Raw genomic sequence first — 18,157 nt, 5'->3', positions numbered from 1 at the left:
TGGGGCGAGCGGCCATCTCAGATGAACACCGTATGTTGATGAATACGGTGATGGGGAGAATCTCGTCCGCCGAAAGCGGATTGCATGAAGCTTTTATGAGTCTACTAACATGCTTTGAGGTACGTAAAATAATGTATGATAGTCCTGCACATGCTAGGTGTGCCCTGTGTAGATAGTAGCCCCTGAGACTCTAGTTGTCGTCGGAAACGACGATGAACAGAGGATCATATTCCCAGGTAATAACCATACTGCCTCTATGTGCAGGTGATGGAAGCTCCGGTGGCTAGCCGGACTAGCGAGTTTGCCCATTTAAAACGGCAGTTGGATGCGGCAGACGCCGACATCGAGCTTGTTAACAAAAGGCTTGACGAGCCACAGGGTAAGTGTCATTATCTGGTAAACGCCACATAGTAAGAGCAGCATGATGCCAGTATCTTTAATATGTTGTGACTGCAGATGGAGCTGCCACTGTTGAAGCCTTGCGGGCAGAACTTGCCCGAGCCAAGGAACAAGCGAGGTTTAGTAATGCGGCTGCTTTGAAGGCGGCCGAAGAGTTGAAAGCCGAGAAGGCTGCGCATGGCGAGAGCCGAGATAAGATGGCCAAGATGGCCATAGAATTAAAAGCCGCCGCCGACCGTTGCCGGGTTCTTGAAAAGGAAAAGCTAGCGAAGGCATCGGACCTTGAGAAGGCTGCTGCGACGAGAAAAGACATCCGCTCTGCTATGAGGGCGAAGAAGGAGGAGCTGCGGGAAGCCGGGGATATTGTAGCTGGGAAATCCTTTATGTTGCGGAGGAAGTTCGGAGATCCACGGTATGCCTCTCTGGATCGGCTGTGGAGTTCGGAGGATGTGTATATGGATTTGGCGGCGAGCGCTGCCGATGCGGCCAAGTACTTCCAGGGTCAGACGGACCGTGAAGTGGACCAGCTGTTTTGGACACAATTCCATTCTCCCGAGCGTCCGCTTTCATTGACTGACCAACTGGCCGAATGGGCTGAACTGAATAGTTTGTCCGGACTCGCCATGAGGTCTGTTGTGGATCAGCTATGGCCGGAAAGGCCAAAACCGAACATCTATTTCAGCTTGGTGCAGCAGTTCCTTGACGTGGTGCCGCGCATTAATGCGATGAAGAGGTCGGCGTGCATAGAGGGCTCACGGATGGCCTTTGCCCATGTTAAAGCATACTGGGCGAAGATGGATGCTACCACTGTTGCAGCGCGGGATTCGGCCATAGGCCGAATGGCTGCTGAGCAGTACTTTGAAGAAGTTCTTGAGGGTGCTCGTTTGATAGAGACCCAGTGCTCAAAAAATATTATGTTTGAGTGATATGTAATCTCATTGTAAGCGAAATGCTTTTATAGATTTTTATAAGGCTATTTTTATACTTTTGCCTAAAAGTAATATGATGCCTCCAGGGCGGCCGTTTATGTATACATGTGTATAACCTGAAAGATTGCAGCCGTCGGCTTCAACCCCCACGCATATAATGCGGAGGTGCTCGCAAAAAACACGCGTTCACACTTAACCCAACGTCTTGGTCCTATTAAGGAGGTGATAGCGGAGCGAGCGAGGCAACCGGACTATAATGCTTTAGCACTTTCACTTAGCCATAGGAGTTTGACAATGGGGCTACTAGATAGCCCCTTGTGGCTCTGCACTCTCCCGATTCCGGGGTGCATACATGCCTGGCCGAAAAACGGCCCTTCGTTAAGGCGGAGGAATTATAACATTCCAACAGGTCATCGAGTGGTTGACCAGTCTCACGCTATATCATGACAGTCAGTTTTCGGCTTTCTCTACTGAGGTGCTCGTCCGGATGAACCAGGGCACAATCGCAGTAGTTCTCCTGGTGCTACCTTAGCCGATAAAGCGGAACGTAAGGCAGCAAAACACAGGAGCCGGGCAAACCCAACATTTGACCAAAGACAATGATTCGGAGCTGATGCATATAGGGCCAAACTCGCGATGCCGAACACTCCCTAAGGTATTAGGTCTTTGTGGTATAAACCGGGCCTAAATAATGGCCTTTGTAAGAAGCCCCTTGTGTCCAGGTACGTGCATTGTTCTGGCGTGGCCACATGCCAAGACGTCAGCATCCTTCTCAATGGTGGATATGTATCAACAAGAGACAGTAAAAAAGGTTTACGCATGGTCTTAATCTAAACAGAATCCTTGGAGCGGGTCCCGGCTGCACGTCTGCGCCTGTGTCTCCGTTGTGCCGTATCTTGGACGGGTGTAGCGCGATGATCGTCTGTAAAAGAGAGGAATTTAGGTGAAAAAGTTGTCGTGCAAAAAGATAGCTTTTAAAGAAACCATGTATAATTCAAGATGAGCAAAAATTGCCACTTGTCTGCGCGCGTTGAGCCCCTTGTATTAACAAATAGCGGTGTGACCATTTATTCGGTATAGATAGCGGCGCCGGACTTGATTAGTTGTGTCTGAGGTCTTGATGACCTATTGGATGCTTTTGCTGGTCCGGGCGCCTTTAGTGTGCGGCTGCCAAGGCAGCCGCACTCTCTTCGGCGCGCAGAGATCGCTTGATGTTTCCGTTCACTGAAATGATGCCACGTGTGTTAGGGAACGTAGTAATTTCAAAAAAATTCCTACGCGCACGCAAGATCATGGTGATGCATAGCAACGAGAGGGGAGAGTGTTGTCTACGTACCCTCGTAGACCAGAAGCGGAAGCGTTATGACAACGCGGTTGATGTAGTCGTACGTCTTCACGGCCCGACCGATCAAGCACCGAAACTACGGCACCTCCGAGTTTTAGCACACGTTCAGCTCGATGACGATCCCCGGACTCCGATCCAGCAAAGTGTCGGGGAAGAGTTCCGTCAGCACGACGGCATGGTGACGATCTTGATGTTCAACTGTCGCAGGGCTTCGCCTAAGCACCACTACAATATTATCGAGGTATATGGTGGAAGGGGGCACCACACGCGGCTAAGAAAACGATCACGAGGATCAACTTGTGTGTCTAGGGGTGCCCCCTGCCCCCGTATATAAAGGAGCAAGGGGAGGAGGCCGGCCGGCCCTATTGGCGCGCCAAGGAGGAGTCCTCGTCCTAGTAGGAGTAGGACTCCTACTAGGAGGGGGAAAGGAAGTGGGGAGCGAGAAGGAAAGCGGGGCGACGGCCCCCCTCTCCTAGTCCAATTCAGACCAGGGGGGAGGAGGCGCGCGGCCCACCCTGGCTGCCCTTCTCTCTCTCCACTAAGGCCCATATGGCCCATTACTTCTCCCGGGGGCGTTCCGGTAACCCTCCGGCACTCCGGTTTTCTCCGAAATCACCCGGAACACTTCCGGTGTCCGAATATAGCTGTCCAATATATCAATTTTTATGTCTCGACCATTTCGAGACTCCTCGTTATGTCCGTGATCACATCCGGGACTCCGAACTAACTTCGGTACATCAAAAACTCATAAACTCGTATAACTGTCATCAAAACTTTAAGCGTGCGGACCCTACGGGTTCGAGAACAATGTAGACATGACCGAGACATGTCTCCGGTCAATAACCAATAGCGGAACCTGGATGCTCATATTGGCTCCCACATATTCTATGAAGATCTTTATCGGTCAGACCGCATAACAACATACGTTGTTCCCTTTGTCATTGGTATGTTACTTGCCCGAGATTCGATCGTCGGTATCTCAATACCTAGTTCAATCTCGTTATCGGCAAGTCTCTTTACTTGTTGTGTAATACATCATCTCGCAACTAACTCATTAGTTACAATGCTTGCAAGGCTTGTGTGATGTGCATTACCGAGAGGGCCCAGAGATACCTCTCCGACAATCGGAGTGACAAATCCTAATCTCGAAATACGCCAACTCAACATTTACCTTTGGAGACACCTGTAGAGCTCCTTTATAATCACCCAGTTACGTTGTGACGTTTGGTAGCACACGAAGTGTTCCTCCGGCAAACGGGAGTTGCATAATCTCATAGTCATAGGAACATGTATAAGTCATGAAGAAAGCAATAGCAACATAGTAAACGATCGGGTGCTAAGCTAATGGAATGGGTCATGTCAATCACATCATTCTCCTAATAATGTGATCCCGTTAATCAAATGACAACACATCTCTATGGTTAGGAAACATAACCATCTTTGATTAACGAGCTAGTCAAGTAGAGGCATACTAGTGACGTTTAGTTTGTCTATGTATTCACACAAGTATTATGTTTCTGTATAATACAATTCTAGCATGAATAATAAACATTTATCATGATATAAGGAAATAAAATAATAACATTATTATTGCGTCTAGGGCATATTTCCTTCAGTCTCCCACTTGCACTAGAGTCAATAATCTAGATTACACGGTAATGATTCTAACACCCATGGAGCTTTGGTGCTGATCATGTTTTGCTCGTGGAAGAGGCTTAGTCAACGGGTCTGCAACATTCAGATCCGTATGTATCTTGCAAATCTCTATGTCTCCCACCTGGACTAGATCCCGGATGGAATTGAAGCGTCTCTCGATGTGCTTGGTTCTCTTGTGAAATCTGGATTCCTTTGCCAAGGCAATTGCACCAGTATTGTCACAAAAGATTTTCATTGGACCCGATGCACTAGGTATGACACCTAGATCGGATATGAACTCCTTCATCCAGACTCCTTCGTTTGCTGCTTCCGAAGCAGCTATGTACACCGCTTCACATGTAGATCCCACGACAACGCTTTGTTTAGAACTGCACCAACTGACAGCTCCACCGTTTAATGCAAACACGTATCCGGTTTGCGATTTAGAATCGTCCAGATCAGTGTCAAAGCTTGCATCAACGTAACCATTTACTATGAGCTCTTTGTCACCTCCATATATGAGAAACATATCCTTAGTCCTTTTCAGGTATTTCAGGATGTTCTTGACCGCTGTCCAGTGATCCACTCCTGGATTACTTTGGTACCTCCCTGCTAGACTTATAGCAAGACACACATCAGGTCTGGTACACAGCATTGCATACATGATAGAGCCTATGGCTGAAGCATAGGGAACATCTTTCATTTTTTCTCTATCTTCTGCATTGGTCGGGTATTGAGTCTTACTCAATTTCACACCTTGTAACACAGGCAAGAATCCTTTCTTTGCTTGATCCATTTTGAACTTTTTCAAAACTTTGTCAAGGTATGTGCTTTGTGAAAGTCCAATTAAGCATCTTGATCTGTCTCTATAGATCTTAATGCCCAATATGTAAGCAGCTTCACTGAGGTCTTTCATTGAAAAACTCTTATTCAAGTATCCCTTTATGCTATCCAGAAATTCTATATCATTTCCGATTAGTAATATGTCATCTACATATAATATCAAAAATGCTACAGAGCTCCCACTCACTTTCTTGTAAATACAGGCTTCTCCAAAAGTCTGTACAAAACCAAATGCTTTGATCACACTATCAAAGCGTTTATTCCAACTCCAAGAGGCTTGCACCAGTCCATAAATGGATCGCTGGAGCTTGCACACTTTGTTAGCTCCCTTTGGATCGACAAAACCTTCCGGCTGCATCATATACAACTCTTCTTCCAGAAATCCATTCAGGAATGAAGTTTTGACATCCATTTGCCAAATTTCATAATCATAAAATGCGGCAATTGCTAACATGATTCGGACAGACTTAAGCATCGCTACGGGTGAGAAGGTCTCATCGTAGTCAATTCCTTGAACTTGTCGAAAACCTTTTGCGACAAGTCGAACTTTGTAGACAGTAACAGTACCGTCAGCGTCAGTCTTCTTCTTGAAGATCCATTTATTCTCAATTGCTTGCCGATCATTGGGCAAGTCAACCAAAGTCCACACTTTGTTCTCATACATGGATCCCATCTCAGATTTCATGGCTTCAAGCCATTTTGCGGAATCTGGGCTCACCATCGCTTCTCCATAGTTCGTAGGTTCATCATGACCTAGTATCATGAATTCCAGAATAGGATTACCATACCACTCTGGTGCGGATCTTACTCTGGTTGATCTACGAGGTTCAGTAGTATCTTGTTCTAAAGTTTCATGATCATCATCATTAGCTTCCTCACTAATTGGTGTAGGTGTCACAGAAACTGGTTTCTGTGATGTACTACTTTCCAATAAGGGAGCAGGTACAGTTACCTCATCAAGTTCTACTTTCCTCCCACTCACTTCTTTCGAGAGAAACTCCTTCTCTAGAAAGTTTCCGAATTTAGCAACAAAAGTCTTGCCTTCGGATCTGTGATAGAAGGTGTATCCAATAGTTTCCTTTGGATATCCTATGAAGACACATTTCTCCGATTTGGGTTCGAGCTTATCAAGTTGAAGCTTTTTCACATAAGCATCGCAACCCCAAACTTTCAGAAACGACAACTTTGGTTTCTTGCCAAACCATAGTTCATAAGGCGTCGTCTCAACGGATTTTGATGGTGCCCTATTTAACGTGAATGCGGCCGTCTCTAGAGCATAACCCCAAAACGATAGCGGTAAATCAGTAAGAGACATCATAGATCACACCATATCAAGTAAAGTATGATTACGACGTTCGGACACACCATTACGCTGTGGTGTTCCGGGTGGCGTGAGTTGCGAAACTATTCCGCATTGTTTCAAATGTACACCAAACTCGTAACTCAAATATTCTCCTCCACGATCAGATCGTAGGAATTTTATTTTCTTGTTACGATGATTTTCAACTTCACTCTGAAATTCTTTGTACTTTTCAAACGTTTCATATTTATGTTTCATTAAATAGATATACCCATATCTGCTTAAGTCATCTGTGAAGGTGAGAAAATAACGATATCCGCCACGAGCCTCAATTTTCATCGGACCACATACATCTGTATGTATGATTTCCAACAAATCTGTTGCTCTCTCCATAGTACAGGAGAATGGTGTTTTTGTCATCTTACCCATAAGGCACGGTTCGCAAGTACCAAGCGATTCATAATCTAGTGGTTCCAAAAATCCATCAGTATGGAGTTTCTTCATGCACTTTACACCGATATGATCCAAACGGCAGTGCCACAAATAAGTTGCACTATCATTATCAACTATGCATCTTTTGGCTTCAACATTATGAATATGTGTGTCACTACTATCGAGATTTAATAAGAATAGACCACTCTTTAAGGGTGCATGACCATAAAAGATATTACTCATATAAATAGAACAACCATTATTCTCTGATTTAAATGAATAACCGTCTCGCATCAAACAAGATCTAGATATAATGTTCATGCTTAACGCTGGCACCAAATAACAATTATTTAGGTCTAATACTAATCCCGAAGGTAGATTTAGAGGTAGCTTGCCGACCGCGATCACATCGACTTTGGAACCATTTCCCACACGCATCGTCACCTTGTCTTTAGCCAATCTTTGCTTAATCCGTAGTCCCTGTTTCGAGTTGCAAATGTTAGCAACAGAACCAGTATCAAATACCCAGGTGCTACTGCGAGCATTAGTAAGGTACACATCAATAACATGTATATCACATATACCTTTGTTCACCTTGACATCCTTCTTATCCGCCAAATACTTGGGGCAGTTCCGCTTCCAGTGACCAGTCTGCTTGCAGTAGAAGCACTCAGTTTCAGGCTTAGGTCCAGGTTTGGGTTTCTTCTCTTGAGTAGCAACATGCTTGCTGTTCTTTTTGAAGTTCCCCTTCTTCTTCCCTTTGCCCTTTTTCTTGAAACTAGTGGTCTTGTTGACCATCAACACTTGATGCTCCTTCTTGATTTCTACCTCCGCAGCTTTCAGCATTGCGAAGAGCTCAGGAATAGTTTTATTCATCCCTTGCATATTATAGTTCATCACGAAGCTCTTGTAGCTAGGTGGCAGTGATTGGAGAATTCTGTCAATGACGCAATCATCTGGAAGATTAACTCCCAATTGAATCAAGTGATTATTATACCCAGACATTTTGAGTATAGCTCACTGACAGAACTGTTCTCTTCCATCTTGCAGCTATAGAACTTATTGGAGACTTCATATCTCTCAATCCGGGCATTTGCTTGAAATATTAACTTCAACTCCTGGAACATCTCATATGCTCCATGACGTTCAAAACGTCGTTGAAGTCCCGATTCTAAGCTGTAAAGCATGGCACAGTGAACTATCGAGTAGTCATCAGCTTTGCTCTGCTAGACGTTCATAACATCTGGTGTTGCTCCAGCAGCAGGCCTGGCACCCAGCGGTGCTTCCAGGACATAATTCTTCTGTGCAGCAATGAGGATAATCCTCAAGTTACGGACCCAGTCCGTGTAATTGCTACCATCATCTTTCAACTTTGCTTTCTCAAGGAACGCATTAAAATTCAACGGAACAACAGCACGGGCCATCTATCTACAATCAAACATAAACAAGCAAGATACTATCAGGTACTAAGTTCATGATAAATTTAGGTTCAATTAATCATATTACTAAAGAACTCCCACTTAGACAGACATCCCTCTAATCATCTAAGTGATTACGTGATCCAAATCAACTAAACCATGTCCGATCATCACGTGAGATGGAGTAGTTTCATTGGTGAACATCACTATGTTGATCATATCTACTATATGATTCACGCTCGACCTTTCGGTCTCCGTGTTCCGAGGCCATATTTGTATATGCTTGGCTCGTCAAGTATAACCTGAGTATTCCGCGTCTGCAACTGTTTTTGCCCCCGTTGTATTCGAACATAGAGCATATCACACCCGATCATCACGTGGTGTCTCAGCACGAAGAACTTTCGCAACGGTGCATACTCAGGGAGAACACTTCTTGATAATTAGTGAGAGATCATCTTAAAATGCTACCGTCAATCAAAGCAAGATAAGATGCATAAAAGATAAACATCACATGCAATCAATATAAGTGATATGATATGGCCATCATCATCTTGTGCTTGTGATCTCCATCTTCGAAGCACCGTCATGATCACCATCATCACCGGCGCGACACCTTGATCACCATCGTAGCATCATTGTCGTCTCGCCAATCTTATGCTTCCACGACTATCGCTACCGTTTAGTGATAAAGTAAAGTATTACAGCGCAATTGCATTGCATACAATAAAGCGACAACCATATGGCTCCTGCCAGTTGCCGATAACTTGGTTACAAAACATGATCATCTCATACAATAAAATTTAGCATCATGTCTTGACCATATCACATCACAACATGCCCTAAAAAAACAAGTTAGATGTCCTCTACTTTGTTGTTGCAAGTTTTACGTGGCTGCTACGGGCTTAAGCAAGAACCAATCTTACCTATGCATAAAAACCACAACGATAGTTTGTCAAGTTGGTGATGTTTTAACCTTCGCAAGGACCGGGCGTAGCCACACTCGGTTCAACTAAAGTTGGAGAAACTGACACCCGCTAGCGACCTTTGTGCAAAGCACGTCGGGAGAACCGGTCTCGTGTAAGCGTACGCGTAATGTCGGTCTGGGCCGCTTCGTCCAACAATACCGCCCAACCAAAGTATGACATGCTGGTAAGCAGTATGACTTATATCGCCCACAACTTACTTGTGTTCTACTCGTGCATATAACATCAACACATAAAACCTAGGCTCGGATGCCACTGTTAGGGAACATAGTAATTTCAAAAAATTTCCTACGGACACGCAAGATCATGGTGATGCATAGCAACAAGAGGGGAGAGTGTTGTCTACGTACCCTCGTAGACCGGAAGCGGAAGCGTTATGACAACGCGGTTGATGTAGTCGTACGTCTTCACGGCCCGACCGATCAAGCACCGAAACTACGGCACCTCCGAGTTTTAGCACACGTTCAGCTCGATGACGGTCCCCGGACTCCGATCCAGCAAAGTGTCGGGGAAGAGTTCCGTCAGCACGACGGCGTGGTGACGATCTTGATGTTCAACTGTCGCAGGGCTTCGCCTAAGCACCACTACAATATTATCGAGGTATATGGTGGAAGGGGGCACTGCACACGGCTAAGAAAACGATCACGAGGATCAACTTGTGTGTCTAGGGGTGCCCCCTGCCCCCGTATATAAAGGAGCAAGGGGAGGAGGCCGGCCGGCCCTATTGGCGCGCCAAGGAGGAGTCCTCCTCCTAGTAGGAGTAGGACTCCTACTAGGAGGGGAAAGGAAGTGGGGATGGAGAAGGAAAGAGGGGCGCCGGCCCCCCTCTCCTAGTCCAATTCGGACCAGGGGCGCGGCCCACCCTGGCTGCCCTTCTCTCTCTCCACTAAGGCCCATATGGCCCATTACTTCTCCCGGGGGGGTTCCGGTAACCCTCCGGCACTCCGGTTTTCTCCGAAATCACCCGGAACACTTCCGGTGTCCGAATTGAAGGAAATATGCCCTAGAGGCAATAATAAATTTATTATTTATTTCCTTATTTCATGATAAATGTTTATTATTCATGCTAGAATTGTATTAACCGGAAACATAATACATGTGTGAATACATAGACAAACAGAGTGTCACTAGTATGCCTCTACTTGACTAGCTCGTTAATCAAAGATGGTTATGTTTCCTAACCATAGACAAAGGAGTTGTTATTTGATTAACGGGATCACATCATTAGTTGAATGATCTGATTGACATGACCCATTCCATTAGCTTAGCACCCGATAGTTTAGTATGTTGCTATTGCTTTCGTCATGACTTATACATGTTCCTATGACTATGAGATTATGCAACTCCCGTTTGCCGGAGGAACACTTTCGGTGCTACCAAACGTCACAACGTAACTGGGTGATTATAAAGGAGCATTACAGGTGTCTCCAAAGGTAGATGTTGGGTTGGCGTATTTCGAGATTAGGATTTGTCACTCCGATTGTCGGAGAGGTATCTCTGGGCCCTCTCGGTAACGCACATCACATAAGCCTTGCAAGCATTGTAACTAATATGTTAGTTGCGAGATGATGTATTACGGAACGAGTAAAGAGACTTGCCCGTAACGAGATTGAACTAGGTATTGGATACCAACGATCGAATCTCGGGCAAGTAACATACCGATGATAAAGGGAACTACGTATGTTGTTATGCGGTCTGACCGATAAAGATCTTCGTAGAATATGTAGGAGACAATATGGGCATCCAGGTCCCGCTATTGGTTATTGACTGGAGACGTGTCTCGGTCATGTCTACATAGTTCTCGAACCCGTAGGGTCCGCACGCTTAACGGTCGTTGACGATATAGTACTATGTGAGTTATGTATGTTGGTGACTGAATGTTGTTCGGAGTCCGGGATGAGATCACGGACATGACGAGGAACTCCGGAATGGTCCGGAGATAAAGTTTGATATATGTGATAATAGTGTTTGGTCACCGGAAGGGTTCCGGAAATCACCGGAAGGGGTTCCGGATGTTTCCCGAAATGTTTGGGTACGAGAACACGTTATTTGGGCCAAAGGGGAAAGCCCACAAGGTTTTTGGAAAGCGCAAAAGGAAGTTTTGCGGACTCCAGGGGCCAGACGCCAGGGTCCCTGGTGTCTGGGTCCAGACGCCAGAAACCCTGGCGTCTGGCCCTGGAGTCCGAGAAGGACTCTTGCCTTTCGGGTGAAACCGACTTTGTGGAGGCTTTTACTCCAAGTTTCGACCCCAGGGCTCAACATATAAATAGAGGGGCAGGGCTAGCACAAAGGACACATCAAGAAACACCAAGCCGTGTGCCGGCAACCCCGTCTCCTCTAGTTTATCCTCTGTCATAGTTTTCGTAGTGCTTAGGCGAAGCCCTACGGAAATTGTTCTTCACCAACACCGTCACCACGTCGTTGTGCTGCCGGAACTCATCTACTACTTCGCCCCTCTTGCTGGATCGAGAAGGCGAGGACGTCACCGAGCCGAACGTGTGCAGAACTCGGAGGTGTCGTGCTTTCGGTACTTGGATCGGTCGGACGTCAAGACGTACGACTACATCAACCGCGTTGATATAACGCTTCCGCGTGCGATCTACAAGGGTACGTAGATCATACTCTCCCCTCTCGTTGCTATGCATCACCATGGTCTTGCGTGTGCGTAGGAAATTTTTTGAAATTACTACGTTCCCCAACACGAATATAGCCGTCCAATATATCAATCTTTATGTCTCGACAATTTCGGGACTCCTCGTTATGTCCGTGATCACATCCGGGACTCCGAACTAACTTCGGTACATCAAAAACTCATAAACTCATATAACTGTCATCGAAACTTTAAGCGTGCGGACCCTACGGGTTCGAGAACAATGTAGACATGACCGAGACATGTCTCCGGTCAATAACCAATAGCGGAACCTGGATGCTCATATTGGCTCCCACATATTCTACGAAGATCTTTATCGGTCAGACCGCATAACAACATACGTTGTTCCCTTTGTCATCGGTATGTTACTTGCCCGAGATTCGATCATCGGTATCTCAATACCTAGTTCAATCTCGTTACCGGCAAGTCTCTTTACTCGTTACGTAATACATCATCTCGCAACTAACTCATTAGTTGCAATGCTTGCAAGGCTTGTATGATGTGCATTACCGAGAGGGCCCAGAGATACCTCTCCGACAATCGGAGTGACAAATCCTAATCTCGAAATACGCCAACCCAACATTTACCTTTGGAGACACCTGTAGAGCTCCTTTATAATCACCCAGTTACGTTGTGACGTTTGGTAGCACACAAAGTGTTCCTCCGGCAAACGGGAGTTGCATAATCTCATAGTCATAGGAACATGTATAAGTCATGAAGAAAGCAATAGCAACATACTAAATGATCGGGTGCTAAGCTAATGGAATAAGTCATGTCAATCACATCATTCTCCTAATAATGTGATCCCGTTAATCAAATGACAACACATGTCTATGGTTAGGAAACATAACCATCTTTGATTAACGAGCTAGTCAAGTAGAGGCATACTAGCGACGTTTAGTTTGTCTATGTATTCACACAAGTATTATGTTTCCGGATAATACAATTCTAGCATGAATAATAAACATTTATCATGATATAAGGAAATAAAATAATAACATTATTATTGCCTCTAGGGAGGCGTAGTGTGGTATTGCGTTGAAGCGAGCGAAAGCTTCGCGTTCGAGCAGTGCTTGATAGCCACTTTGGAACGGAGCGATGTGAAAGGTTAAATGCTCGCGACGAAAGTTATCGGGGGAGCCGAATATAACTTGTAGTAGGAGGGAGCTCGTACAACGAGCCCCTGGGCCTGGCGTTACTCCTTTAAAGGTAGTATTGCTATGGCGAATGTTTGTTGGGTCTAACCCCATCCCGCGGATTGTATCCTGATATATTAGGTTTAGATTGCTGCCACTGCCCATCAAGATTCGTGTGAAGTGATATCCGCCAATTACTGGGTCTAATACCAGGGCAGCCCATCCTGCTTGTTGGATACTTGCTGAGTAATCGCGATGGTTGAAAGTGATCGGTTGAGACGACCAGTGGCAGGACTTTGCGGTGACAGGCACTTGGGTATATTTTCCTGGGAGTGCCACGTTGTTTTTTCCCTTGATCACGTGTAACACGTTTACTGTTTTGACTTCTGGTGGAAATTTCTTTTGTTCCCCAGTGTCTTGTTTGGGAGGCTCATCCTCGTCTTCACTTGGTGTATCATCCCCCTTGTGTACGGCGTTGAGCTTGCCGGACTGCTTGAAGACCCAACATTCTCTGTGGGTATGATTAGCAGGTTTACCAGGGGTACTATGGATCTGACATACTTGGTCCAGAATTTAGTTGAGGCTGGATAGTTCATCCCTGGTGCCTTTAGAGGGCGGCTTTTGCTGACCTGGCCGAGAGCTTTTGAATCCGGCGTTTACTGCCGTGCCCTTCGTGCTGTCTTCTTTATTCCGGTGTTTGTTATTGATGTTGCGCCGTAATATACCATTTCCATCTCTAACTTCAGATGTACTGGGGTCGCTAGTGCTGCATCTGGCTAGCCAGCTGTCCTCACCCGCGCAAAAGCGGGTCATGAGGTTTATTAATGCGGCCATCGTTCTCGGCTTATTTTGGCTGAGGTGTCTGGCGAGCCATTCGTCACGGACGCTATGCTTAAAAGCTGCCAAGGCTTCGCTGTCCGGACAGTCGACAATCTGGTTCTTTTTAGTAAGAAACATGTTCCAAAGCTTTCGGGCTGACTCTCCGGGCTGTTGAGTTATATGACTCAAATCGTCCGCATCCGGAGGTCGGACATAAGTCCCTTGAAAATTTGCCCGAAAGGCGTCTTCGAGCTCTTCCAAACTTCCAATGGAGCTTTCGGGGAGGCCTTTAAGCCAGTGACGAGCTGGCCCTTTGAGCTTGAGGGGTAAGTACTTGATGGCGTGGAGATCATCTCCTCGAGCCATATGGATATGAAGGATGTAGTCCTCAATCCAGACCCCAGGGTCTGTTGTTCCGTCGTATGCCTCTATGTTTACGGGTTTGAATCCCTCTGGAAATTCATGGTCCAGCACCTCATCGGTGAAACATAGGGGGTGTGCGGCACCCCTGTAGCTGGGTGTACCGCGTTGCTCGGATGTTTGTTGTGTTGCATTGTATGCTGGGGCGCGCTTGCGTGGTCCATAAATGGATCTTGTTGCACCGTCCTTTGGGTGCGAGCCCTCGCATGGGTAGCGTGTTGTTTTGTGAGTGGCGTTGTATGCCGCTCTGTGTTGGTAGAGGGGTCGTCTATCCGGCCAGGTGGATGATTTGATATTTGGTTGTGGGGGGTCTGAAGCCTCCTCATCGAATTCAGGTAGCAGCTTCCGCTTTGGGTAGCTCTTAGAGGGGCGATTGTCGCCGTACCTTGCTGCTGTGTTGAGTATTTTACTCCATCTGACTTGGAGTGTGTCTTGCGCAGCCTTGAGCCTTTGCTTCTGCTTTTTAAGACCCCCCGCGGTGGCAACAAGCCTTTTACGGGCATTCTGCTGCTCCGGGTGCCTGTCCGGCGTTATCTCGTCCGGACTATTATCCTTGATAGAATTTGTTTGTTCGGTTTGATTATCCGGATTGCCGTTGTCCGGCAGCGGTTCGCCCTGCTCCAGCGCTGGGTCTGTGTGATCGTTATTTCTGTCAAGGCGGGATTTGGGGCGGCGCTCACGTCGCCGCTTTGACTGCTTCTCGAGGGAACAAGCCTTCGGTGCGTCCTTCCGCTCCTCGTCATCATCTTTTGGTGCGTCCACCATGTATACGTCATATGATGAGGTGGGCGATGGTTCTTCTTCGCCTCCTGCATCGTCGTCCATACCGTCGATGTTTCAGAGTCGAAGTCAAGCATGTCAGTTAAATCGTCGACAGTGGCTACAAAGTGGGTGGTGGGTGGGCTTTGAATTTCTTCATCGTCCGTATGCCGACCTTGCTGACCGTAGTCCGGCCAGGGCTCTCCTGATAAAGAGAGAGACTTTAGTGTCTTCAAAATATCGCCGAAAGGCGAGCGCTGAAAGATGTCCGCGGCAGTAAACTCCATGATCCCAGTCGGATTCGATCGGCAGGGGCGCGGAGGGTTCGGAGTCCGGAGAGGAGTCCGGCTCCTTGGGGTCACGAGTCTCGCGGAGTGCGGGGCTGGTGTTCGGCTTGATCGCCATTGGGATCGCAGCCCTCAAGGCGGCGTCCAACCACCCATCCTCAATCGGCGCAGTTGGCTCCGAATTAAGGGTCGAAACCGATGCGGGTGCGGCCTCTAGGGCACTGTTTGGCGGCAGAGCTAGATCATGCTCGTCGTGACAGTGCGACGCGCTTGGCAGTGGCTCGAATCCGTCAAAGATCAAGTCCCCGCGGTTGTCAGCCGTGTAGTTTAAACTTCCAAATCTGACCTGACGGCCAGGGGCATAGCTTTCGATCTGCTCCAGATGGCCAAGTGAATTGGCCCGTAGTGCGAAGCCGCCGAAGACGAAGATCTGTCCGGGGAGGAAGGTCTCACCCTGGACTGCATCGCTATTGATGATTGTAGGAGCCATCAAGCCTCACGGCAACGACACATAGGAACTCTCAATGAAAGCACCAAAGTCGGTGTCAAAACCGGCAGATCTCGGGTAGGGGGTCCCGAACTGTGCGTCTAGGCCGGATGGTAACAGGAGGCAAGGGACACGAAGTTTTACCCAGGTTCAGGCCCTCTTGATGGAGGTAAAACCCTGCGTCCTGCTTGATTAATATTGATGATATGGGTAGTACAAGAGTAGATCTACCACGAGATCGGAGAGGCTAATCCCTAGAAGCTAGCCTATGGTATGATTATTGTTCTGTATGTTGTCCTATGGACTAAAACCCTCCGGTTTATATAGACACCGGAGAGGGTTAGGGCTACACAAAGTCGGTTACAATGGTAGGAGATCTACATATCCGTATCGCCAAGCTTGCCTTCCACGTCAAGGAAAGTCCCTTCCAGACACGGGACGAAGTCTTCAATATTGTATCTTCATAGTCCAGGAGTCCGGCTGAAGGTATAGTCCGGCCATCCGGACACCCCCTAATCCAGGACCCCCTCAACCACTATCAGATTTCATCCTTCCAATTGACGAGAACAGGGGGATTGACAACCCTCCTACTGTTGTTGGGTGCAAGCATTTGCTTTGTGTGTGTGTGTTTAGGTACCGCTTATCTTGTATGTGCGGTGCCTCATATTGGTTCGATAAACCCTGGTTCTTAACTGAGGAAAATAATTTTTGCTACTACACTATTTCGCCCTTCTTCTTTGGGGAATCCCAACGCCTATCACGTGTAGTAGGCTTCAAGCACCTCCATTGATGTTTTGTACACATATATGGTCTTTCTACTTTAATTCCCGCTTCTTCTTCTCTTTCAACAAATACTCAACTCAACTTGAGATAGTTGACCCCAGATGCTCTTTCTGACCACTAATTTAATTTGTACTATAATATGTATAAAGTCCTAATAAAATAAGTAATGTGAAGAACTGAGAATACTTTTTGAAACAAACATGTAAATGATTTTTTCTTATACAATATGAATATATAAAACAATACCAAAAGATCAAGTTCAGAAAAGAACATAAAACAGTCAAAGTTTGTTTTCAATGCTAAAAAAGTTCTAAGGTTAATTAGGGGTTTGTTGTATCCCATATTTACTCCGCATGTTAATAAAATCTACCATATGATATCGCTATGTCTAAAACAGGGTCAATCAACTATCAATCTATCATTTGATCACCAATTTATTAGATTTGGCAGGAAAGTACAAAATGGTGCATGGTGTTGAAAAAGTATTATGCAGATCTCAAAAAAGGCCCCACATTACGTAAATAATAAAAGAGGTATATCCCATCAGCAAATGTAACCATATAGATCCCAGGATTGCTAGGGTGAGTCCATGACAAAGCAACAACCGAAGGAGGCAAGGCCATATGTACTATGACCTCTATTGTTAGAGGTGTTCAGATACCACAACGTTAGCCTCAAAACGCAAAAACTAGCTTACGAGCAACTTGTTTACTTATGTTCTTCGGTGTTATGTGAGCTATCATGCTAGTTCATGAGATAGGAAAAGATCAATAGACTCAATTTAACTCGGGGTACAAGCAGAGCTATGGATTTAATATTTTCAGAAAGCTAGTAAACCAATTAATTGAAGATCCTTGGCCAATTTAAAATTTGATACATGTCCAAAGCCTATGCACTTTCTAATGTGTGGGAGCATTTGCATTTGAGTACATGTTGATGCTCCATCGTAGATCGTACCTCATGTGTTTCAGTTATATTAGCTTTGTTTGAGTATATGTTAGGTTGGTTACGTTGTAAACAAAATTAGAATATTTTCTGTTAGTACTATTGGTAGTGCAACCTCAGTGAAATTTCCTTCCACTGTTTGTATGTGAAATTAATGTTGACCCACTACAGATCATGAGCTTCCAATGGAAACAAATTGAGCTTTGAGCTTCAATGTATTTTTTGATAACTTGCTCACTCTAATCTATGTCTAGTATTTGCAGGGATTGGTAGAAACCTCAGTAACACTGGGTTGCACCACTAGAATTGGAAGGTTAATTTTTAGGTTCTTGACCTGCTGTGTTTATCAACTTCAATGGAAGGTTGTAGTTGAGGCTAGTAGTTGTGACACGAAGGTCAATGTTTGAGTTAGTTGTTTGCTACCGGTATGACATTGATGCATTAATCTCTAGTTACTATTGGTTTTGCTTTGGAACTGGCCCTAATTATGTTTGCATAATGATTTGGAATTAGTTCATGAGATACTCAGAATGATTCACTATATATATTCATAACGAAAGGATCCGTTCTTCGCTTTATATATGAGA

The 18,157-nt window shown here is 45.8% G+C and overlaps 1 pseudogene; it reads right to left on the bottom strand.

Moving 5' to 3' along the window:
• The window catches only part of LOC125534799, a 42,765-nt pseudogene that overhangs the window by 14,477 nt on the left and 10,131 nt on the right, over window positions 1–18,157 (bottom strand).

The sequence above is a fragment of the Triticum urartu genome, chromosome 2 (genome assembly GCF_003073215.2).
Source record: "Triticum urartu cultivar G1812 chromosome 2, Tu2.1, whole genome shotgun sequence".
Classification (NCBI taxonomy): domain Eukaryota; kingdom Viridiplantae; phylum Streptophyta; class Magnoliopsida; order Poales; family Poaceae; genus Triticum; species Triticum urartu.
The sequence above is the reverse complement of the archived record's forward strand: the minus strand, read 5'-3'. Positions and strand labels throughout refer to the sequence as shown.